Source organism: Ranitomeya variabilis, chromosome 3, assembly GCF_051348905.1.
Source record: "Ranitomeya variabilis isolate aRanVar5 chromosome 3, aRanVar5.hap1, whole genome shotgun sequence".
In the NCBI taxonomy this organism is placed as follows: Eukaryota; Metazoa; Chordata; class Amphibia; order Anura; family Dendrobatidae; genus Ranitomeya; species Ranitomeya variabilis.
The window spans coordinates 780,392,304-780,419,581 of NC_135234.1; the positions used below are offsets into that span (position 1 = coordinate 780,392,304).

The 27,278-nt window shown below is 48.5% G+C and overlaps 1 protein-coding gene across 2 annotated transcripts in view; it reads right to left on the reverse strand.

Annotated features, from left to right (window-relative positions):
• LOC143817498 (uncharacterized) overlaps positions 1-27,278 on the reverse strand; it is a 66,620-nt gene that overhangs the window by 38,422 nt on the left and 920 nt on the right. The window lies entirely within an intron of this gene.

Sequence of the window (27,278 nt, forward strand, 5' to 3'; positions counted from 1 at the left end):
TCACTCACCTGTACATACACCTGAGATCATGTAGAGACCCCTGTGTATCCCCCAGTCCTCCTGTCACTCACCTGTACATACACCTGAGATCATGTAGAGACCCCTTATCCCCCGTCCTCCAGTCACTCACCTGTACATACACCTGAGATCATGTAGAGACCCCTGTGTATCCCCCGTCCTCCTGTCACTCACCTGTACAAACACCTGAGATCATGTAGAGACCCCTGTGTATCCCCCAGTCCTCCTGTCACTCACCTGTACATACACCTGAGATCATGTAGACACCCCTGTGTATCCCCCAGTCCTCCTGTCACTCACCTGTACATACACCTGAGATCATGTAGAGACCCCTGTGTATCCCCCGTCCTCCAGTCACTCACCTGTACATACACCTGAGATCATGTAGAGACCCCTGTGTATCCCCCGTCCTCCTGTCACTCACCTGTACAAACACCTGAGATCATGTAGAGACCCCTGTGTATCCCCCAGTCCTCCTGTCACTCACCTGTACATACACCTGAGATCATGTAGACACCCCTGTGTATCCCACAGTCCTCCTGTCACTCACCTGTACATACACCTGAGATCATGTAGAGACCCCTGTGTATCCCCCAGTCCTCCTGTCACTCACCTGTATATACACCTGAGATCATGTAGAGACCCCTTATCCCCCGTCCTCCTGTCACTCACCTGTACATACACCTGAGATCATGTAGAGACCCCTGTGTATCCCCCGTCCTCCTGTCACTCACCTGTACAAACACCTGAGATCATGTAGAGACCCCTGTGTATCCCCCAGTCCTCCTGTCACTCACCTGTACATACACCTGAGATCATGTAGAGACCACTGTGTATCCCCCAGTCCTCCTGTCACTCACCTGTACATACACCTGAGATCATGTAGAGACCCCTGTGTATCCCCCGTCCTCCAGTCACTCACCTGTACATACACCTGAGATCATGTAGAGACCCCTGTGTATCCCCCGTCCTCCTGTCACTCACCTGTACAAACACCTGAGATCATGTAGAGACCCCTGTGTATCCCCCAGTCCTCCTGTCACTCAACTGTACATACACCTGAGATCATGTAGACACCCCTGTGTATCCCACAGTCCTCCTGTCACTCACCTGTACATACACCTGAGATCATGTAGAGACCCCTGTGTATCCCCCAGTCCTCCTGTCACTCACCTGTACATACACCTGAGATCATGTAGAGACCCCTGTGTATCCCCCCGTCCTCCTGTCACTCATCTGTACATACACCTGAGATCATGTAGAGACCCCTGTGTATCCCCCAGTCCTCCTGTCACTCACCTGTACATACACCTGAGATCATGTAGAGACCCCTGTGTATCCCCCGTCCTCCAGTCACTCACCTGTACATACACCTGAGATCATGTAGAGACCCCTGTGTATCCCCCGTCCTCCTGTCACTCACCTGTACAAACACCTGAGATCATGTAGACACCCCTGTGTATCCCCCAGTCCTCCTGTCACTCACCTCTACATACACCTGAGATCATGTAGAGACCCCTGTGTATCCCCCAGTCCTCCTGTCACTCACCTGTACATACACCTGAGATCATGTAGAGACCCCTGTGTATCCCCCGTCCTCCAGTCACTCACATGTACATACACCTGAGATCATGTAGAGACCCCTGTGTATCCCCCGTCCTCCTGTCACTCACCTGTACAAACACCTGAGATCATGTAGAGACCCCTGTGTATCCCCCAGTCCTCCTGTCACTCACCTGTACATACACCTGAGATCATGTAGAGACCCCTGTGTATCCCCCAGTCCTCCTGTCACTCACCTGTACATACACCTGAGATCATGTAGAGACCCCTGTGTATCCCCCAGTCCTCCTGTCACTCACCTGTACATACACCTAAGATCATATAGAGACCCCTGTGTATCCCCCAGTCCTCCTGTCACTCACCTGTACATACACCTGAGATCATGTAGAGACCCCTGTGTATCCCCCGTCCTCCAGTCACTCACCTGTACATACACCTGAGATCATGTAGAGACCCCTGTGTTTCCCCCAGTCCTCCTGTCACTCACCTGTACATACACCTGAGATCATGTAGAGACCCCTGTGTATCCCCCAGTCCTCCTGTCACTCACCTGTACATACACCTGAGATCATGTAGAGACCCCTGTGTATCCCCCAGTCCTCCTGTCACTCACCTGTACATACACCTGAGATCATGTAGAGACCCCTGTGTATCCCCCAGTCCTCCTGTCACTCACCTGTACATACACCTGAGATCATATAGAGACCCCTGTGTATCCCCCAGTCCTCCTGTCACTCACCTGTACATACACCTGAGATCATGTAGAGACCCCTGTGTATCCCCCGTCCTCCAGTCACTCACCTGTACATACACCTGAGATCATGTAGAGACCCCTGTGTATCCCCCAGTCCTCCTGTCACTCACCTGTACATACACCTGAGATCATGTAGAGACCCCTGTGTATCCCCCGTCCTCCTGTCACTCACCTGTACATACACCAGAGATCATGTAGAGACCCCTGTGTATCCCCCAGTCCTCCTGTCACTCACCTGTACATACACCTGAGATCATGTAGAGACCCCTGTGTATCCCCCGTCCTCCTGTCACTCACCTGTACATACACCAGAGATCATGTAGAGACCCCTGTGAATCCCCCAGTCCTCCTGTCACTCACCTGTGCATACACCTGACATCGTGTAGAGACCCCTGTGTATCCCCCAGTCCTCCTGTCACTCACCTGTACATACACCTGAGATCATGTAGAGACCCCTGTGTATCCCCCGTCCTCCAGTCACTCACCTGTACATACACCTGAGATCATGTAGAGACCCCTGTGTATCCCCCAGTCCTCCTGTCACGCACCTGTACATACACCTGAGATCATGTAGAGACCCCTGTGTATCCCCCGTCCTCCTGTCACTCACCTGTACATACACCAGAGATCATGTAGAGACCCCTGTGTATCCCCCAGTCCTCCTGTCACTCACCTGTACATACACCTGAGATCATGTAGAGACCCCTGTGTATCCCCCGTCCTCCTGTCACTCACCTGTACATACACCAGAGATCATGTAGAGACCCCTGTGAATCCCCCAGTCCTCCTGTCACTCACCTGTGCATACACCTGACATCGTGTAGAGACCCCTGTGTATCCCCCGTCCTCCTGTCACTCACCTGTACATACACCTGAGATCATGTAGAGACCCCTGTGAATCCCCCAGTCCTCCTGTCACTCACCTGTGCATACACCTGACATCGTGTAGAGACCCCTGTGTATCCCCCGTCCTCCTGTCACTCACCTGTACATACACCTGAGATCATGTAGAGACGCCTGTGAATCCCCCAGTCCTCCTGTCACTCACCTGTGCATACACCTGACATCGTGTAGAGACCCCTGTGTATCCCCCGTCCTCCTGTCACTCACCTGTACATACACCTGACATCATGTGGAGACCCCTGTGTATCCCCCGTCCTCCTGTCACTCATCTGTACATACACCTGAGATCATGTATAGACCCCTGTGTATCACCCGTCCTCCTGTCACTCACCTGTACATACACCTGACATCATGTAGAGACCCCTGTGTATCCCCCGTCCTCCTGTCACTCACCTGTACATACACCTGAGATCATGTAGAGACCCCTGTGTATCCCCCACTCCTCCTGTCACTCACCTGTACATACACCTGACATCATGTAGAGACCCCTGTGTATCCCCCACTCCTCCTGTCACTCACCTGTACATACACCTGACATCATGTAGAGACCCCTGTGTATCCTCCAGTCCTCCTGTCACTCACCTGTACATACACCTGACATCATGTAGAGACCCCTGTGTATCCCCCAGTCCTCCTGTCACTCACCTGTACATACACCAGAGATCATGTAGACACCCCTGTGTATCCCCCGTTCTCCTGTCACTCACCTGTACATACACCTGAGATCATGTAGAGACCCCTGTGTATCCCCGTCCTCCTGTCACTCACCTGTACATACACCTGAGATCATGTAGAGACCCCTGTGTATCCCCCAGTCCTCCTGTCACTCACCTGTACATACACCTGAGATCATGTAGAGACTCCTGTGTATCCCCCGTCCTCCTGTCACTCACATGTACATACACCTGAGATCATGTAGAGACCCCTGTGTATCCCCCCGTCCTCCTGTCACTCACCTGTACATACACCTGAGATCATGTAGAGACCCCTGTGTATCCCCCAGTCCTCCTGTCACTCACCTGTACATACACCTGAGATCATGTAGAGACCCCTGTGTATCCCCCGTCCTCCTGTCACTGACCTGTACATACAACTGAGATAATGTAGAGACCCCTGTGTATCCCCCCTGTCATGATCTCAATGGCAAGAGAACATAGCATAAGCATATATAGGAACTAGCTCTTGGAAGATGGGAACTGAGCTGACCATGAACTAAACCTAACGCACAACTAGCAGTGTCCGGGTAGCATGCCTACGTTGATTCTAGATGCCCAGCCCAGCCGGAGGACTAAATAAAGCTAGCAGAGGAAAATATTAGTCCTAGCTCACCTCTAGAGAAATACCCCGAAAGGAGACAGAGGCCCCCCACATGTATTGGCGGTGAGTTGAGATGAAATAACAAACGTAGTATGAAAATAGGTTTAGCAAATTTGAGGTCCACTTACTACATAGCAGAAGACAGAAAGGACACTTTCATGGTCAGCTGAAAACCCTATCAAAAACACCATCCAGAAATTACTTTAAAACTCTGGCATTAACTCATAACACCAGAGTGGCAATTCCCGTTCACAAGAGCTTTCCAGACACAGTAACGAAACTACAGCTGTGAACTGGAACAAAATGCAAAAACAAACATGGACAAGAGTCCAACTTATCTAGTAGTTGTCTAGGAGCAGGAACAAGCACAGAGAGGCTTCTGATAACATTGTTGACCGGCAAGCAACTAACAGAGCAGCAAGGTTATATAGCGACTCCCACATCTTGATGGGAACAGGTGAACAGAGAAGATGAAGACACCAGTTCAATTCCACCAGTAGCCACCGGGGGAGCCCAGAATCCAAATTCACAACAGTACCCCCCCCTCAAGGAGGGGGCACCGAACCCTCACCAGAACCACCAGGGCGATCAGGATGGGCCCTATGAAAGGCACGAACCAGATCGGAGGCATGAACATCAGATGCATTCACCCAAGAATTATCCTCCTGGCCGTATCCCTTCCACTTGACCAGATACTGGAGTCTCCGTCTGGAAACACGAGAGTCCAAAATTTTCTCCACAACGTACTCCAACTCACCCTCAACCAACACCGGAGCAGGAGGCTCAACGGAAGGCACAACCGGTACCTCATACCTGCGCAATAATGACCGATGAAAAACGTTATGAATAGAAAAGGATGCAGGGAGGTCCAAACGGAAGGAAACAGGGTTAAGAATCTCCAATATCTTATACGGGCCGATAAACCGAGGCTTAAACTTAGGAGAAGAGACCCTCATAGGGACAAAACGAGAAGACAACCACACCAAATCCCCAACAGAAAGCCGAGGACCAACACGACGGTGGCGGTTGGCAAAAAGCTGAGTCTTCTCCTGGGACAACCTCAAATTGTCCACCACCTGCCCCCAGATCTGATGCAATCTCTCCACCACAGCATCCACTCCAGGACAATCCGAAGATTCCACCTGACCAGAGGAAAATCGAGGATGAAACCCCGAATTACAGAAAAACGGGGACACCAAAGTGGCAGAGCTGGCCCGATTATTGAGAGCGAACTCCGCCAATGGCAAAAAAGCAACCCAATCATCCTGGTCAGCAGACACAAAACACCTCAGATATGTCTCCAGGGTCTGATTAATCCGCTCGGTCTGGCCATTCGTCTGAGGATGGAAAGCGGACGAAAAAGATAAATCTATGCCCATCCTAGCACAGAATGCCCGCCAAAATCTAGACACGAATTGGGTCCCTCTGTCAGAAACGATATTCTCAGGAATACCATGCAAACGAACAACATTTTGAAAAAACAGAGGAACCAACTCGGAAGAAGAAGGTAACTTGGGCAGAGGAACCAAATGGACCATCTTAGAAAAACGGTCACACACCACCCAGATGACAGACATCTTCTGAGAAACAGGCAGATCTGAAATAAAATCCATCGAGATGTGCGTCCAAGGCCTCTTAGGAATAGGCAAGGGCAACAATAATCCACTAGCCTGAGAACAACAAGGCTTGGCCCGAGCACAAACGTCACAAGACTGCACAAAGCCTCGCACATCTCGTGACAGGGAAGGCCACCAGAAGGACCTTGCCACCAAATCCCTGGTACCAAAAATGCCAGGATGACCTGCCAACGCAGAAGAATGAACCTCAGAGATGACTCTACTGGTCCAATCATCAGGAACAAACAGTTTATCAGGTGGGCAACGATCAGGTCTCTCCGCCTGAAACTCCTGCAAGGCCCGCCGCAGGTCTGGAGAAACGGCTGACAATACCACTCCATCCTTAAGGATACCTGTGGGCTCAGAGTTACCAGGCGAGTCAGGCTCAAAACTCCTAGAAAGGGCATCCGCCTTAACATTCTTAGAACCCGGTAGGTATGACACCACAAAATTAAACCGAGAGAAAAATAATGACCAGCGCGCCTGTCTAGGATTCAGGCGCCTGGCGGTCTCAAGATAAATCAAATTTTTGTGGTCAGTCAATACCACCACCTGATGTCTGGCCCCCTCAAGCCAATGGCGCCACTCCTCAAAAGCCCACTTCATGGCCAAAAGCTCCCGATTCCCAACATCATAATTCCGCTCAGCTGGCGAAAATTTACGGGAAAAGAAGGCACAAGGCCTCATCACGGAGCAGTCAGAACTTTTCTGCGACAACACTGCCCCAGCTCCGATCTCAGAAGCGTCGACCTCAACCTGAAAAGGTAGAGCAACATCAGGCTGACGCAACACAGGGGCAGAGGAAAAACGGCGCTTAAGCTCCCGAAAGGCCTCCACAGCATCAGGGGACCAATCAGCAACATCAGCACCCTTCTTAGTCAAATCGGTCAATGGCTTAGCAATATCCGAAAAACCAGCAATAAATCGACGATAAAAGTTAGCAAAGCCCAAAAATTTCTGAAGACTCTTAAGAGAAGAGGGCTGCGTCCAATCACAAATAGCTTGAACCTTGACAGGATCCATTTCAATGGAAGAGGGGGAAAAAATATATCCCAAAAAGGAAATCCTCTGTACCCCAAAAACACACTTAGAACCCTTCACACACAAAGAATTAGACCGCAAAACCTGAAAAACCCTCCTGACCTGCTGGACATGAGAGTCCCAGTCATCCGAAAAAATCAGAATATCATCCAGATACACAATCATAAATTTATCCAAATAATCGCGAAAAATATCATGCATAAAGGACTGGAAAACTGACGGAGCATTAGAAAGACCAAAAGGCATCACTAAATACTCAAAGTGGCCCTCGGGCGTATTAAATGCGGTTTTCCACTCATCCCCCTGCCTGATTCGCACCAAATTATACGCCCCACGAAGGTCAATCTTAGAGAACCACTTGGCCCCCTTTATGCGAGCAAACAAATCAGTCAGCAACGGCAATGGGTATTGATATTTAACAGTGATTTTATTCAAAAGCCGATAATCAATACATGGTCTCAAAGAGCCGTCTTTTTTTGACACAAAGAAAAAACCGGCTCCTAAGGGAGATGACGATGGACGAATATGTCCCTTTTCCAAGGACTCCTTTATATATTCTCGCATAGCAGCGTGTTCAGGCACAGACAGATTAAATAAACGACCCTTTGGGTATTTACTACCCGGGATTAAATCTATGGCACAATCGCACTCTCGGTGCGGAGGTAATGAACCAAGCTTGGATTCTTCAAAGACGTCACGATAGTCAGACAGGAACTCAGGAATTTCAGAGGGAATAGATGATGAAATGGAAACCACAGGTACATCCCCATGAGCCCCCTTACATCCCCAGCTCAACACAGACATAGCTCTCCAGTCGAGGACTGGGTTGTGAGATTGCAGCCAAGGCAATCCTAGCACCAAATCATCATGTAGATTATACAGCACCAGAAAGCGAATAATCTCCTGGTGATCCGGATTAATACGCATAGTTACTTGTGTCCAGTATTGTGGTTTATTATTAGCCAATGGGGTGGAGTCAATCCCCTTCAGAGGAATAGGAGTCTCCAAAGGCTCTAAATCATACCCACAGCGTTTGGCAAAGGACCAATCCATAAGACTCAAAGCGGCGCCAGAGTCGACATAGGCGTCCGTGGTAATAGATGACAAAGAGCAAATCAGGGTCACAGATAGAATAAATTTAGACGGTAAGGTGCAAATGGAAACAGATTTACCAAGCTTTTTAGTGCGCTTAGAGCATGCTGATATAACATGAGTAGAATCCCCACAATAGAAACACAACCCATTTTTCCGTCTAAAATTCTGCTGCTCGCTTCGGGACAGAATTCTATCACACTGCATACTCTCTGGCGACTTCTCAGTGGACACCGCCAGATGGTGCACTGGTTTGCGCTCCCGCAAACGCCTATCGATCTGAATAGCCATTGTCATGGACTCATTCAGACCCGCAGGCACAGGGAACCCCACCATAACATCCTTAATGGCATCAGAGAGACCCTCTCTGAAAGTCGCCGCCAGGGCGCACTCATTCCACTGAGTAAGCACAGACCATTTACGGAATCTTTGGCAGTAAATTTCCGCTTCATCTTGCCCCTGAGATAGGGACATCAAAGTTTTTTCTGCCTGAAGCTCCAAATGAGGTTCGTCATAAAGCAACCCCAAGGCCAGAAAAAACGCATCCACATTGAGCAACGCAGGATCCCCTGGTGTCAATGAAAAAGCCCAGTCTTGAGGGTCGCCCCGGAGCAAGGAAATCACAATCCTGACCTGCTGTGCAGGGTCTCCGGCAGAGCGAGATTTCAGAGACAAAAATAATTTGCAATTATTTCGAAAATTCTGAAACCCGGATCTATTCCCCGAGAAAAATTCCGGCAAAGGAATTCTCGGCTCAGATACAGGTGCATGACAAACAAAATCTTGCAAATTTTGTACCTTCGTGGCGAGATTATTCAAACCTGCAGTTACACTCTGAAGATCCATTACAAACAGGTGGACACAGAGCCATTCAAGGGTTAAGAGGAGGTAAGAAGCAGCTAGACAGCAATTAAGGGCTAGGCAGCAAAACTCTGAGGGGAAAAAAAAAAAAAATTTCCCTTCAACACTTCTTTTTCTCCTGCTTCAGCCCAAACAATTAACACTTTGCTGGCCGGTCAAACTGTCATGATCTCAATGGCAAGAGAACATAGCATAAGCATATATAGGAACTAGCTCTTGGAAGATGGGAACTGAGCTGACCATGAACTAAACCTAACGCACAACTAGCAGTGGCCGGGTAGCATGCCTACGTTGATTCTAGATGCCCAGCCCAGCCGGAGGACTAAATAAAGCTAGCAGAAGAAAATATTAGTCCTAGCTCACCTCTAGAGAAATACCCCGAAAGGAGACAGAGGCCCCCCACATGTATTGGCGGTGAGTTGAGATGAAATAACAACCGTAGTATGAAAATAGGTTTAGCAAATTTGAGGTCCACTTACTACATAGCAGAAGACAGAAAGGGCACTTTCATGGTCAGCTGAAAACCCTATCAAAAATACCATCCAGAAATTACTTTAAAACTCTGGCATTAACTCATAACACCAGAGTGGCAATTCCCGTTCACAAGAGCTTTCCAGACACAGTAACGAAACTACAGCTGTGAACTGGAACAAAATGCAAAAACAAACATGGACAAGAGTCCAACTTATCTAGTAGTTGTCTAGGAGCAGGAACAAGCACAGAGAGGCTTCTGATAACATTGTTGACCGGCAAGCAACTAACAGAGCAGCAAGGTTATATAGCGACTCCCACATCTTGATGGGAACAGGTGAACAGAGAAGATGAAGACACCAGTTCAATTCCACCAGTAGCCACCGGGGGAGCCCAGAATCCAAATTCACAACACCCCCCGTCCTCCTGTCACTCACCTGTACATACACCTGAGATCATGTAGAGACCCCTGTGTATCCCCCAGTCCTCCTGTCACTCACCTGTACATACACCTGAGATCATGTAGAGACCCCTGTGTATCCCCCGTCCTCCTGTCACTCACCTGTACATACACCTGAGATCATGTAGAGACCCCTGTGTGTCCCCCGTCCTCCTGTCACTTACCTGTACATACACCTGCGATCATGTAGAGACCCCTGTGTATCCCCCGTCCTCCTGTCAGTCACCTGTACATACACCTGAGATCATGCAGAGACCCCTGTGTATCCCCGTCCTCCTGTCACTCACCTGTACATACACCTGCGATCATGTAGAGACCCCTGTGTATCCCCCGTCCTCCTGTCACTTACCTGTACATACACCTGACATCATGCAGAGACCCCTGTGTATCCCCCGTCCTCCTGTCAGTCACCTGTACATACACCTGAGATCATGCAGAGACCCCTGTGTATCCCCGTCCTCCTGTCACTCACCTGTACATACACCTGAGGTCATGTAGAGACCCCTGTGTATCCCCCAGTCCTCCTGTCACTCACCTGTACATATACCATCCTCCTGTCACTCACCTGTACATGCACCTGGGATCATGTAGAGACCCCTGTGTATCCCCCGTCCTCCTGTCACTCACCTGTACATATATCGTCCTCCTGTCACTCACCTGCACATGCACCTGACATCATGTAGAGACCCCTGTGTATCCTCCAGTCCTCCTGTCTCTCACCTGTACATACACCTGAGATCATGCAGAGACCCCTGTGTATCCCCCAGTCCTCCTCTCACTCACCTGTACATACACCTGAGATCATGTAGAGACCCCTGTGTATCCCCCGTCCTCCTGTCACTCACCTGTACATATACCTGAGATCATGTAGAGACCCCTATGTATCCCCCAGTCCTCCTGTCACTCACCTGTACATACACGTGACATCATGTAGAGACCTCTGTGTATCCCCCGTCCTCCTGTCCCTCACCTGTACATACACCTGAGATCATGTAGAGACCCCTGTGTATCCCCCGTCATCCTGTCACTCACCTGAACATACACCTGAGATCATGTACAGACCCCTGTGTATCCCCCAGTACTCCTGTCTCTCACCTGTACATACACCTGAGATCATGTAGAGACCCCTGTGTATCCCCCGTCCTCCTGTCACTCACCTGTACATACACCTGAGATCATGTAGAGACCCCTGTGTATCCCCCGTCCTCCTGTCACTCACCTGTACATATACCTGAGATCATGTAGAGACCCCTATGTATCCCCCAGTCCTCCTGTCACTCACCTGTACATACACATGACATCATGTAGAGACCTCTGTGTATCCCCCGTCCTCCTGTCCCTCACCTGTACATACACCTGAGATCATGTAGAGACCCCTGTGTATCCCCCGTCATCCTGTCACTCACCTGAACATACACCTGAGATCATGTACAGACCCCTGTGTATCCCCCAGTACTCCTGTCTCTCACCTGTACATACACCTGAGATCATGTAGAGACCCCTGTGTATCCCCCGTCCTCCTGTCACTCACCTGTACATACACCTGAGATCATGCAGAGACCCCTGTGTATCCCCCGTCCTCCTGTCACTCACCTGTGCATACACCTGAGATCATGTAGAGACCCCTGTGTATCCCCCGTCCTCCTGTCACTCACCTGTGCATACACCTGAGATCATGTAGAGACCCCTGTGTATCCCCCGTCCTCCTGTCACTCACCTGTGCATACACCTGAGATCATGTAGAGACCCCTGTGTATCCCCCATTCCTCCTGTCACTCACCTGTACATATACCTGAGATCATGTAGAGACCCCTGTGTATCCCCCGCTCTTCCTGTTACTCACCTGTACATACACCTGAGATCATGTAGAGACCCCTGTGTATCCCCCGTCCTCCTGTCACTCACCTGTACATATATCGTCCTCCTGTCACTCACCTGTACATGCACCTGAGATCATGTAGAGACCCCTGTGTTTCCCCCGTCCTCCTGTCACTCACCTGTGCATACACCTGAGATCATGTAGAGACCCCTGTGTATCCCCCGTCCTCCTGTCACTCACCTGTACATACACCTGAGATCATGTAGAGACCCCTGTGTATCCCCCGTCCTCCTGTCACTCACCTGTGCATACACCTGAGATCATGTAGAGACCCCTGTGTATCCCCCAGTACTCCTGTCTCTCACCTGTACATACACCTGAGATCATGTAGAGACCCCTGTGTATCCCCCGTCCTCCTGTCACTCACCTGTACATACACCTGAGATCATGCAGAGACCCCTGTGTATCCCCGTCCTCCTGTCACTCACCTGTACATATACCTGAGATCATGTAGAGACCCCTGTGTATCCCCCGTCCTCCTGTCACTCACCTGTGCATACACCTGAGATCATGTAGAGACCCCTGTGTATCCCCCATTCCTCCTGTCACTCACCTGTACATATACCTGAGATCATGTAGAGACCCCTGTGTTTCCCCCGTCCTCCTGTCACTCACCTGTGCATACACCTGAGATCATGTAGAGACCCCTGTGTATCCCCCGTCCTCCTGTCACTCACCTGTACATACACCTGAGATCATGTGGAGACCCCTGTGTATCCCCCGTCCTCCTGTCACTCACCTGTGCATACACCTGAGATCATGTAGAGACCCCTGTGTATCCCCCAGTCCTCCTGTCACTCACCTGTACATACACGTGACATCATGTAGAGACCCCTGTGTATCCCCCGTCCTCCTGTCACTCACCTGTACATACACCTGAGATCATGTAGAGACCCCTGTGTATCCCCAGTCCTCCTGTCACTCACCTGTACATACACGTGACATCATGTAGAGACCCCTGTGTATCCCCCGTCCTCCTGTCACTCACCTGTACATACACCTGAGATCATGTAGAGACCCCTGTGTATCCCCCAGTCCTCCTGTCACTCACCTGTACATACACGTGACATCATGTAGAGACCCCTGTGTATCCACCGTCCTCCTGTCACTCACCTGTACATACACCTGAGATCATGTAGAGACCCCTGTGTATCCCCCCGTCCTCCTGTCACTCACCTGTACATACACCTGAGATCATGTAGAGACCCCTGTGTATCCCCCAGTCCTCCTGTCTCTCACCTGTACATACACCTGAGATCATGGAGAGACCCCTGTGTATCCCCGTCCTCCTGTCACTCACCTGTACATATACCTGAGATCATGTAGATACCCCTGTGTATCCCCCGTCCTCCTGTCACTCACCTGTGCATACACTTGAGATCACGTAGAGACCCCTGTGTATCCCCCATTCCTCCTGTCACTCACCTGTACATACACCTGAGATCATGTAGAGACCCCTGTGTATACCCCGTCCTCCTGTATCTCACCTTTACATACACCTGAGATCATGTAGAGACCCCTGTGTATCCCCCGTCCTCCTGTCACTCACCTGTGCATACACTTGAGATCATGTAGAGACCCCTGTGTATCCCCGTCCTCCTGTCACTCACCTGTACATACACCTGAGATCATGCAGAGACCCCTGTGTATCCCCGTCCTCCTGTCACTCACCTGTACATATACCTGAGATCATGTAGAGACCCCTGTGTATCCCCCATTCCTCCTGTCACTCACCTGTACATACACCTGAGATCATGTAGAGACCCCTGTGTATCCCCCCGTCCTCCTGTCACTCACCTGTACATACACCTAAGATCATGTAGAGACCCCTGTGTATCCCCCGTCCTCCTTTCACTCACCTGTACATACACCTGAGATCATGTAGAGACCCCTGTGTATCCCCTGCCCCCATCGCTCACCTGTACATACACCTGACATCATGTAGAGACCCCTGTGTATCCCCCGTCCTGTCACTCACCTGTACATACCCCTGAGATCATGTAGAGACCCCTGTGTATCCTCCAGTCCTCCTGTCACTCACCTGTACATACACCTGACATCATGTAGAGACCCCTGTGTATCCCCCAATTCCTCCTGTCACTCACCTGTACAAACACCTGAGATCATGTAGAGACCCCTGTGTATCCCCCATTCCTCCTGTCACTCACCTGTACATACATCTGAGATCATGTAGAGACCCCTGTGTATCCCCCATTCCTCCTGTCACTCACCTGTACATACACCTGAGATCATGTAGAGACCTGTCATGGTTCCCAATGGCAGGGACTTAGGCAAAAACAGGACTAACTCTAGGAAGATGGAATCTAAGCTGACCGCGATGCTGAACCTCACGCGCAACTACCAATAGCCGGGGAACGTGCCTGCGTTTTATCCCTAGACGTCTCGCACCAGCCGGAGATCTAGCTACCCCTAATAGAGGAAACACAGACCTGGCTTGCCTCAAGAGAAAACCCCAAAGTGATAGTAGCCCCCAACATATAATGACGGTTAGTTAAGAAGAAAACACATACGTAGTATGAATACAGGTTCAGCAAAGAGAGGCCCACTAACTAGAAAGCAGAAAATACAAAAGTGGTCTTCGCGGTCAACTCAAAACCCTACAAAATACCATCCTGAAATAACTTTAACTCCGGTATCAACTCATGACACCGGAGTGGTCATTTCAGTTCACTAGAGCTTCCAGCAGCAAGATACAAATAAAAGCACGCTGGACAAAAATTCACAAAAGGTACAGATGATCCAACTTATCTGAATCAGCAGACCTTGGAGCAGGTAACAAGTAACAGAGGAGCTCTGGTAACATTGATAGCTGGCAAGTAAATGACTGAGAAGCCAGACTATATAGAAAACTTCCATTTCCTGATGGGAACAGGTGCACTGGAGATAACAGACAAAAGTCAGCCAGTACCACCAGTAGCCACCAGAGGGAGCCCACAAACAGAATTCACAACAGTCCCCCCCCCTTGAGGAGGGGGCACCGAACCCTCATGAGAACCACCAGGGCGATCTGGATGAGCCCTATGAAAGGCGCGAACCAAATCAGAGGCATGAACATCAGAGGCAGTCACCCAAGAATTATCTTCCTGACCGTATCCCTTCCATTTAACCAAATATTGAAGTCTCCGTCTGGAAATGCGAGAGTCCAAAATCTTCTCCACAACATACTCCAATTCACCCTGCACCAGCACAGGAGCAGGAGGCTCAACAGAAGGAACAACCGGCACCTCGTACCTCCGCAACAACGACCAATGGAAGACATTATGAATAGTGAAAGATGCTGGTAGGTCCAAACGAAATGATACAGGATTAAGAATCTCCAAAATCTTATAAGGACCTATGAACCGAGGTTTAAACTTAGGAGAAGAGACCTTCATAGGGACAAAACGAGAAGATAACCACACCAAGTCCCCAACACGAAGACGATGACCAACATGACGATGACGATTAGCAAACTGCTGGGTCTTCTCCTGGGACAACTTCAAGTTGTCCACAACATGACTCCAAATCCGGTGCAGTCTATCCACCATCGTGTCCACTCCAGGGCAATCCGAAGATTCCACCTGGCCAGATGAAAAACGAGGGTGAAACCCCGAATTGCAAAAGAAAGGAGAAACCAGAGTGGCAGAACTAGCCCGATTATTAAGGGCAAACTCTGCCAACGGCAAAAAGGCGACCCAGTCATCCTGATCAGCAGACACAAAACACCTCAAATAAGTCTCCAAGGTCTGATTAGTTCGCTCTGTCTGGCCATTCGTCTGAGGGTGGAATGCAGACGAAAAAGACAAATCAATGCCCATCCTGGCACAGAACGCCCGCCAAAATCTAGACACAAATTGGGATCCCCTGTCAGAAACGATGTTTTCCGGAATACCATGTAAACGAACCACGTTCTGAAAAAATAGAGGGACCAACTCAGATGAAGAAGGCAACTTGGGCAAGGGTACCAAATGAACCATTTTAGAAAAACGGTCACACACCACCCAGATGACGGACATTTTTTGAGAAACCGGGAGATCCGAAATAAAGTCCATAGAGATGTGCGTCCAAGGCCTCTTCGGAATAGGCAAGGGCAACAACAATCCACTAGCCCGAGAACAACAAGGCTTGGCCCGAGCACAAACATCACAAGACTGTACAAAAGTACGCACATCCCGAGACAGGGAAGGCCACCAGAAGGACCTGGCCACCAAATCTCTGGTACCAAAGATTCCAGGGTGGCCTGCCAACGCAGCAGAATGAACTTCCAAGATGACTCTACTGGTCCACTCATCTGGAACAAACAGTCTCCCAGGCGGACAACGATCAGGCCTATCCGCCTGAAACTCCTGCAAAGCACGTCGCAAGTCTGGAGAGACAGCAGACAATATCACCCCATCCTTAAGGATACCCGTAGGCTCAGAATCACCAGGGGAGTCAGGCTCAAAACTCCTAGAAAGGGCATCTGCCTTTACATTTTTTGAACCTGGTAGATATGAGACCACAAAATTAAACCGAGAGAAAAACAACGACCAGCGCGCCTGTCTAGGATTCAGACGCCTGGCAGACTCAAGGTAAATCAGATTCTTGTGATCAGTCAAGACCACCACCTGATGCCTAGCACCCTCAAGCCAATGACGCCACTCCTCAAAGGCCCACTTCATAGCCAAGAGCTCCCGATTACCAACATCATAATTTCGCTCGGCGGCCGAAAATTTTCGAGAAAAGAACGCACATGGTCTCATCACCGAGCAATCGGAACTTCTCTGCGACAAAACCGCCCCCGCTCCGATCTCGGAAGCATCAACTTCGACCTGAAAAGGAAGTGAAACATCAGGCTGGCGCAACACAGGGGCAGAAGAAAAGCGGCGCTTAAGCTCCCGAAAGGCCTCCACAGCAGCCGAGGACCAATTGGCAACATCAGCACCCTTCTTAGTCAAATCCGTTAGAGGTTTAACAACACTAGAAAAACCCGTTATAAATCAACGATAGAAATTAGCAAAGCCCAAGAACTTCTGAAGACTCCTAAGAGAAGTAGGTTGCGTCCAATCACAAATAGCCCGAACCTTGACAGGATCCATCTCAATAGAAGAAGGGGAAAAAATGTACCCCAAAAAAGAGATCTTCTGAACCTCAAAAATACACTTTGAACCCTTTACAAACAAAGAATTGGCCCGCAAAACCTGAAAAACCTTCCTGACCTGTTGAACATGCGACTCCCAGTCATCAGAAAAAATCAAAATATCATCCAAATACACAATCATAAATTTATCCAGATATTCACGGAAAATATTGTGCATAAAGGACTGAAAGACTGAAGGGGCATTAGAAAGACCAAAAGGCATTACTAAATACTCAAAATGGCCCTCGGGCGTATTAAATGCAGTTTTCCACTCATCTCCTTGCTTTATCCGCACCAAATTATACGCACCCCGAAGATCAATCTTGGAGAACCACCTTGCCCCCTTAATACGAGCAAACAAATCAGTCAACAGTGGCAAAGGATACTGATATTTGACAGTAATTTTATTCAACAGCCGATAATCAATACAAGGCCTCAGGGAACCATCTTTTTTACCCACAAAAAAAAACCCTGCTCCTAAAGGGGATGAGGATGGACGGATATGTCCCTTTTCCAAGGACTCCTTAATATACTCTCGCATAGCAGCATGCTCTGGCACAGACAGATTGAACAAACGACCCTTAGGAAATTTGCTGCCAGGAATCAAATCTATAGCACAATCGCAATCCCTGTGAGGAGGGAGCGAACTAAGTTTAGGCTCCTCAAAAACATCACAGTAGTCAGACAAAAATACCGGAACCTCAGAGGGAATAGATGAAGCAATGGAAACCAAAGGTACTTCCCCATGAGCCCCCTGACATCCCCAGCTTAATACGGACATTGTTTTCCAGTCAAGAACTGGGTTATGAGTTTGTAACCATGGCAATCCAAGCACTAAAATATCATGCAAGTTATGCAACACAAGGAATCGAATCACCTCCTGATGGTCTGGAGTCATACACATAGTCACTTGTGTCCAGTATTGAGGTTTATTCCTAGCCAATGGTGTGGAATCAATACCCTTCAAAGGAATGGGGACTTCCAGAGACTCTAGACTAAACCCACAGCGCCTGGCAAAGGACCAATCCATAAGACTCAGGGCGGCGCCAGAGTCCACATAGGCATTCACGGTAATAGATGATAACGAACAAATCAAAGTCACAGACAAAATAAACTTAGACTGCAAAGTGCTAACTGCAAAAGACTTATCAACCTTTTTTGTGCGTTTAGAGCATGCTGATATAACATGAGCAGAATCGCCACAATAGAAGCACAACCCATTTCTACGCCTATAATTCTGCCGCTCACTTCTGGACAGAATTCTATCACATTGCATATTCTCCGGTGCCTGCTCAGAAGACACCGCCAAATGGTGCACAGGTTTGCGCTCCCGTAAACGCCGGTCAATCTGAATAGCCATTGTCATGGACTCATTCAGACCTGTGGGCGTAGGAAACCCCACCATGACATCTTTAACGGCGTCAGAGAGACCCTCTCTGAAATTCGCCGCCAGGGCGCACTCATTCCACTGAGTAAGCACAGACCATTTTCGAAATTTTTGACAATATATTTCAGCTTCATCATGCCCTTGAGAGAGGGCTATCAAGGCTTTTTCAGCCTGAATCTCCAAATTAGGTTCCTCATAGAGCAACCCCAGCGCCAGAAAAAACGCATCCACATTGAGCAGCGCAGGATCCCCTGGCGCCAATGCAAATGCCCAATTCTGGGGGTCACCCCGCAGCAAGGAAATAACAATCTTAACCTGCTGAGCGGGGTTTCCAGCGGAGTGAGATCTCAGAGAAAGATACAATTTACAATTGTGCTTAAAATTCAAAAAACGAGATCTATCTCCAGAAAAAAACTCTGGTATAGGAATTTTAGGTTCAGACATAGGAGCATGTATAACAAAATCTTGTATATTTTGAACCTTAGAAGCAAGATTATTCAGATTTGAAGCTAAACTCTGGATATCCATTTCTCAGCAGCTGAGATCTAAACCATTCAGGGATTAAGAAGAGGGAAAAGCAGCAGACTGCAATTATGGCTAGACAGACTTCAGAGTAAAAAAAAAAAAAAAAAAGGTATCAGAAACTTCTTTTCTCTCCTTCTTCAGCCAATACTTTTAACACAGTAGGCCGGCTATACTGTCATGGTTCCCAATGGCAGGGACATAGGCAAAAACAGGACTAGCTCTAGGAAGATGGAATCTAAGCTGACCGCGATGCTGAACCTCACGCGCAACTACCAATAGCCGGGGAACGTGCCTGCGTTTTATCCCTAGACGTCTCGCACCAGCCGGAGATCTAGCTACCCCTAATAGAGGAAACACAGACCTGGCTTGCCTCAAGAGAAAACCCCAAAGTGATAGTAGCCCCCAACATATAATGACGGTTAGTTAAGAAGAAAACACATACGTAGTATGAATACAGGTTCAGCAAAGAGAGGCCCACTAACTAGAAAGCAGAAAATACAAAAGTGGTCTTCGCGGTCAACTCAAAACCCTACAAAATACCATCCTGAAATAACTTTAACTCCGGTATCAACTCATGACACCGGAGTGGTCATTTCAGTTCACTAGAGCTTCCAGCAGCAAGATACAAATAAAAGCACGCTGGACAAAAATTCACAAAAGGTACAGATGATCCAACTTATCTGAATCAGCAGACCTTGGAGCAGGTAACAAGTAACAGAGGAGCTCTGGTAACATTGATAGCCGGCAAGTAAATGACTGAGAAGCCAGACTATATAGAAAACTCCCATTTCCTGATGGGAACAGGTGCACTGGAGATAACAGACAAAAGTCAGCCAGTACCACCAGTAGCCACCAGAGGGAGCCCACAAACAGAATTCACAACAGTCCCCCCCCTTGAGGAGGGGGCACCGAACCCTCATGAGAACCACCAGGGCGATCTGGATGAGCCCTATGAAAGGCGCGAACCAAATCAGAGGCATGAACATCAGAGGCAGTCACCCAAGAATTATCTTCCTGACCGTATCCCTTCCATTTAACCAAATATTGAAGTCTCCGTCTGGAAACGCGAGAGTCCAAAATCTTCTCCACAACATACTCCAATTCACCCTGCACCAGCACAGGAGCAGGAGGCTCAACAGAAGGAACAACCGGCACCTCGTACCTCCGTAACAACGACCAATGGAAGACATTATGAATAGTGAAAGATGCTGGTAGGTCCAAACGAAATGATACAGGATTAAGAATCTCCAAAATCTTATAAGGACCTATGAACCGAGGTTTAAACTTAGGAGAAGAGACCTTCATAGGGACAAAACGAGAAGATAACCACACCAAGTCCCCAACACGAAGACGATGACCAACATGACGATGACGATTAGCAAACTGCTGGGTCTTCTCCTGGGACAACTTCAAGTTGTCCACAACATGACTCCAAATCCGGTGCAGTCTATCCACCATCGTGTCCACTCCAGGGCAGTCCGAAGATTCCACCTGGCCAGATGAAAAACGAGGGTGAAACCCCGAATTGCAAAAGAAAGGAGAAACCAGAGTGGCAGAACTAGCCTGATTATTAAGGGCAAACTCTGCCAACGGCAAAAAGGCGACCCAGTCATCCTGATCAGCAGACACAAAACACCTCAAATAAGTCTCCAAGGTCTGATTAGTTCGCTCTGTCTGGCCATTCGTCTGAGGGTGGAATGCAGACGAAAAAGACAAATCAATGCCCATCCTGGCACAGAACGCCCGCCAAAATCTAGACACAAATTGGGATCCCCTGTCAGAAACGATGTTTTCCGGAATACCATGTAAACGAACCACGTTCTGAAAAAATAGAGGGACCAACTCAGATGAAGAAGGCAACTTGGGCAAGGGTACCAAATGAACCATTTTAGAAAAACGGTCACACACCACCCAGATGACGGACATTTTTTGAGAAACCGGGAGATCCGAAATAAAGTCCATAGAGATGTGCGTCCAAGGCCTCTTCGGAATAGGCAAGGGCAACAACAATCCACTAGCCCGAGAACAACAAGGCTTGGCCCGAGCACAAACATCACAAGACTGTACAAAAGTACGCACATCCCGAGACAGGGAAGGCCACCAGAAGGACCTGGCCACCAAATCTCTGGTACCAAAGATTCCAGGGTGGCCTGCCAACGCAGCAGAATGAACTTCCAAGATGACTCTACTGGTCCACTCATCTGGAACAAACAGTCTCCCAGGCGGACAACGATCAGGCCTATCCGCCTGAAACTCCTGCAAAGCACGTCGCAAGTCTGGAGAGACAGCAGACAATATCACCCCATCCTTAAGGATACCCGTAGGCTCAGAATCACCAGGGGAGTCAGGCTCAAAACTCCTAGAAAGGGCATCTGCCTTTACATTTTTTGAACCTGGTAGATATGAGACCACAAAATTAAACCGAGAGAAAAACAACGACCAGCGCGCCTGTCTAGGATTCAGACGCCTGGCAGACTCAAGGTAAATCAGATTCTTGTGATCAGTCAAGACCACCACCTGATGCCTAGCACCCTCAAGCCAATGACGCCACTCCTCAAAGGCCCACTTCATAGCCAAGAGCTCCCGATTACCAACATCATAATTTCGCTCGGCGGCCGAAAATTTTCGAGAAAAGAACGCACATGGTCTCATCACCGAGCAATCGGAACTTCTCTGCGACAAAACCGCCCCCGCTCCGATCTCGGAAGCATCAACTTCGACCTGAAAAGGAAGTGAAACATCAGGCTGGCGCAACACAGGGGCAGAAGAAAAGCGGCGCTTAAGCTCCCGAAAGGCCTCCACAGCAGCCGAGGACCAATTGGCAACATCAGCACCCTTCTTAGTCAAATCCGTTAGAGGTTTAACAACACTAGAAAAACCCGTTATAAATCAACGATAGAAATTAGCAAAGCCCAAGAACTTCTGAAGACTCCTAAGAGAAGTAGGTTGCGTCCAATCACAAATAGCCCGAACCTTGACAGGATCCATCTCAATAGAAGAAGGGGAAAAAATGTACCCCAAAAAAGAGATCTTCTGAACCTCAAAAATACACTTTGAACCCTTTACAAACAAAGAATTGGCCCGCAAAACCTGAAAAACCTTCCTGACCTGTTGAACATGCGACTCCCAGTCATCAGAAAAAATCAAAATATCATCCAAATACACAATCATAAATTTATCCAGATATTCACGGAAAATATTGTGCATAAAGGACTGAAAGACTGAAGGGGCATTAGAAAGACCAAAAGGCATTACTAAATACTCAAAATGGCCCTCGGGCGTATTAAATGCAGTTTTCCACTCATCTCCTTGCTTTATCCGCACCAAATTATACGCACCCCGAAGATCAATCTTGGAGAACCACCTTGCCCCCTTAATACGAGCAAACAAATCAGTCAACAGTGGCAAAGGATACTGATATTTGACAGTAATTTTATTCAACAGCCGATAATCAATACAAGGCCTCAGGGAACCATCTTTTTTACCCACAAAAAAAAACCCTGCTCCTAAAGGGGATGAGGATGGACGGATATGTCCCTTTTCCAAGGACTCCTTAATATACTCTCGCATAGCAGCATGCTCTGGCACAGACAGATTGAACAAACGACCCTTAGGAAATTTGCTGCCAGGAATCAAATCTATAGCACAATCGCAATCCCTGTGAGGAGGGAGCGAACTAAGTTTAGGCTCCTCAAAAACATCACAGTAGTCAGACAAAAATACCGGAACCTCAGAGGGAATAGATGAAGCAATGGAAACCAAAGGTACTTCCCCATGAGCCCCCTGACATCCCCAGCTTAATACGGACATTGTTTTCCAGTCAAGAACTGGGTTATGAGTTTGTAACCATGGCAATCCAAGCACTAAAACATCATGCAAGTTATGCAACACAAGGAATCGAATCACCTCCTGATGGTCTGGAGTCATACACATAGTCACTTGTGTCCAGTATTGAGGTTTATTCCTAGCCAATGGTGTGGAATCAATACCCTTCAAAGGAATGGGGACTTCCAGAGACTCTAGACTAAACCCACAGCGCCTGGCAAAGGACCAATCCATAAGACTCAGGGCGGCGCCAGAGTCCACATAGGCATTCACGGTAATAGATGATAACGAACAAATCAAAGTCACAGACAAAATAAACTTAGACTGCAAAGTGCTAATTGCAAAAGACTTATCAACCTTTTTTGTGCGTTTAGAGCATGCTGATATAACATGAGCAGAATCGCCACAATAGAAGCACAACCCATTTCTACGCCTATAATTCTGCCGCTCACTTCTGGACAGAATTCTATCACATTGCATATTCTCCGGTGCCTGCTCAGAAGACACCGCCAAATGGTGCACAGGTTTGCGCTCCCGTAAACGCCGGTCAATCTGAATAGCCATTGTCATGGACTCATTCAGACCTGTGGGCGTAGGAAACCCCACCATGACATCTTTAACGGCGTCAGAGAGACCCTCTCTGAAATTCGCCGCCAGGGCGCACTCATTCCACTGAGTAAGCACAGACCATTTTCGAAATTTTTGACAATATATTTCAGCTTCATCATGCCCTTGAGAGAGGGCTATCAAGGCTTTTTCAGCCTGAATCTCCAAATTAGGTTCCTCATAGAGCAACCCCAGCGCCAGAAAAAACGCATCCACATTGAGCAGCGCAGGATCCCCTGGCGCCAATGCAAATGCCCAATTCTGGGGGTCACCCCGCAGCAAGGAAATAACAATCTTAACCTGCTGAGCGGGGTTTCCAGCGGAGTGAGATCTCAGAGAAAGATACAATTTACAATTGTGCTTAAAATTCAAAAAACGAGATCTATCTCCAGAAAAAACTCTGGTATAGGAATTTTAGGTTCAGACATAGGAGCATGTATAACAAAATCTTGTATATTTTGAACCTTAGAAGCAAGATTATTCAGATTTGAAGCTAAACTCTGGATATCCATTTCTCAGCAGCTGAGATCTAAACCATTCAGGGATTAAGAGGAGGGAAAAGCAGCAGACTGCAATTATGGCTAGACAGACTTCAGAGTAAAAAAAAAAAAAAAAAAAGGTATCAGAAACTTCTTTTCTCTCCTTCTTCAGCCAATACTTTTAACACAGTAGGCCGGCTATACTGTCATGGTTCCCAATGGCAGGGACATAGGCAAAAACAGGACTAGCTCTAGGAAGATGGAATCTAAGCTGACCGCGATGCTGAACCTCACGCGCAACTACCAATAGCCGGGGAACGTGCCTGCGTTTTATCCCTAGACGTCTCGCACCAGCCGGAGATCTAGCTACCCCTAATAGAGGAAACACAGACCTGGCTTGCCTCAAGAGAAAACCCCAAAGTGATAGTAGCCCCCAACATATAATGACGGTTAGTTAAGAAGAAAACACATACGTAGTATGAATACAGGTTCAGCAAAGAGAGGCCCACTAACTAGAAAGCAGAAAATACAAAAGTGGTCTTCACGGTCAACTCAAAACCCTACAAAATACCATCCTGAAATAACTTTAACTCCGGTATCAACTCATGACACCGGAGTGGTCATTTCAGTTCACTAGAGCTTCCAGCAGCAAGATACAAATAAAAGCACGCTGGACAAAAATTCACAAAAGGTACAGATGATCCAACTTATCTGAATCAGCAGACCTTGGAGCAGGTAACAAGTAACAGAGGAGCTCTGGTAACATTGATAGCCGGCAAGTAAATGACTGAGAAGCCAGACTATATAGAAAACTCCCATTTCCTGATGGGAACAGGTGCACTGGAGATAACAGACAAAAGTCAGCCAGTACCACCAGTAGCCACCAGAGGGAGCCCACAAACAGAACTCACAACAGAGACCCCTGTGTATCCCCTGCCCCCATCGCTCACCTGTACATACACCTGAGATCATGCAGAGACCCCTGTGTATCCCCCGTCCTCCTGTCACTCACCTGTACATACACCTGAGATCATGTAGAGACCCCTGTGTATCCCCCGTCCTGTCACTCACCTGTACATACACCTGAGATTATGTTGAGACCCCTGTGTATCCCACTTCCTCCTGTCACTCACCTGTACATACACCTGAGATCATGTAGAGACCCCTGTGTATCCCCCGCCCCCATCGCTCACCTGTACATACACCTGAGATCATGTAGAGACCCCTGTGTATCCCCCGTCCTCCTGTCACTCACCTGTACATACACCTGAGATCATGTAGAGACCCCTGTGTATCCCCCAGTCCTCCTGTCTCTCACCTGTACATACACCTGAGATCATGTAGAGACCCCTGTGTGTTGTGAATTCCGCTCTTGGGCTCCCTCCGGTGGTTGTAAGTAGCACTTTTGTGAATTCTGCTCTTGGGCTCCCTCCTGTGGTTTTGAGTGGTATAGCTGCTTCTTGGATTTAGCATCAGCAGCTGCTTCCACTGATCATCTTTCTGGCTCAGCTATTTTAGTCTGGCCTTATCCCTCAATCAATGCCAGTTGTCAATTGTTCCTGCTTGGAGTCACTGCTCTTTTGGATTTCCCTGACACTCTGTCCAGTTCAGCAAAGATAAGTCCTTGCTTGTCCTTTTCCAGTCCACTTGTTGTGGACTTTATTGTTCAGCACATTCTATGTTTTGCTCATTTGTCCAGCTTATCAGTATGGATCTATTCAGCTAAGCTGGAAGCTCTGGGCTGCAGATTTTGCCCTCCACACCTTTAGTCAGGTGTGGAGATTTTTGCATATCTCTGCGGTGGACTTTTTCTAGTTTTTATTACTGACCGCACAGTGTTCTTTCCTGTACTATCTATCTAGCTAGAAGTGGCCTCCTTTGCTAAATCTTGTTTCATACTACGTATGTCATTTCCTTCTCCTCTCACAGTCATTATTTGTGGGGGCTGTCCTATCCTTTGGGGATTTTCTCTGAGGCAAGATAGCTTTCCTATTTCTACCTTTAGGGGTAGCTAGTTCTCTGGCTGTGATGAGGTGTCCAGGGAGTGACATGAACATCCCACGGCTACTGCTAGTGTTGTGTTAAGATCAGGAACTGCGGTCTGTATAGTTACCACCTGCTCAGAGCTAGTCGCATGTCGCTCCTAAATTACCAGTCCATAACACCTGTGTATCCCCAGTCCTCCTGTCACTCACCTGTACATACACCTGAGATCATGCAGAGACCCCTGTGTATCCCCCAGTCCTCCTGTCACTCACCTGTACATACACCTGAGATCATGTAGAGACCCCTGTGTATCCCCCGTCCTCCTGTCACTCACCTGTACATACACCTGAGATCATGTAGAGACCCCTGTGTATCCCCCCGTCCTCCTGTCACTCACCTGTACATACACCTGAGATCATGTAGAGACCCCTGTATATGCCCGTCCTCCTGTCACTCACCTGTACATACACCTGAGATCATGTAGAGACCCCTGTGTATCCCCCATTCCTCCTGTCACTCACCTGTACATACACCTGAGATCATGTAGAGACCCCTGTGTATCCCCCATTCCTCCTGTCACTCACCTGTACATACACCTGAGATCATGTAGAGACCCCTGTGTATCCCCCGCCCCCATCGCTCACCTGTACATACACCTGAGATCATGTAGAGACCCCTGTGTATCCCCCAGTCCTCCTGTCACTCACCTGTACATACACCTGAGATCATGTAGAGACCCCTGTGTATCCCCCGTCCTCCTGTCACTCACCTGTACATACACCTGACATCATGTAGAGACCCCTGTGTATCCCCCAGTCCTCTTGTCACTCACCTGTGCATACACCTGACATCATGTAGAGACCCCTGTGTATCCTCCAGTCCTCCTGTCACTCACCTGTACATACACCTGACATCATGTAGAGACCCCTGTGTATCCTCCAGTCCTCCTGTCTCTCACCTGTACATACACCTGAGATCATGTAGAGATCCCTGTGTATCCCCCGTCCTCCTGTCACTCACCTGTACATACACCTGACATCATGTAGAGACCCCTGTGTATCCCCCAGTCCTCTTGTCACTCACCTGTACATACACCTGAGATCATGTAGAGACCCCTGTGTATCCCCCAGTCCTCCTGCCACTCACCTGTACATGCATCTGAGATCATGTAGAGACCCCTGTGTATCCCCCATTCCTCCTGTCACTCACCTGTACATACACCTGAGATCATGTAGAGACCCCTGTGTATCCCCCACTCCTCCTGTCACTCACCTGTACATACACCTGAGATCATGTAGAGATCCCTGTGTATCCCCCGACCTCCTGTCACTCACCTGTACATACACCTGAGATCATGTAGAGACCCCTGTGTATCC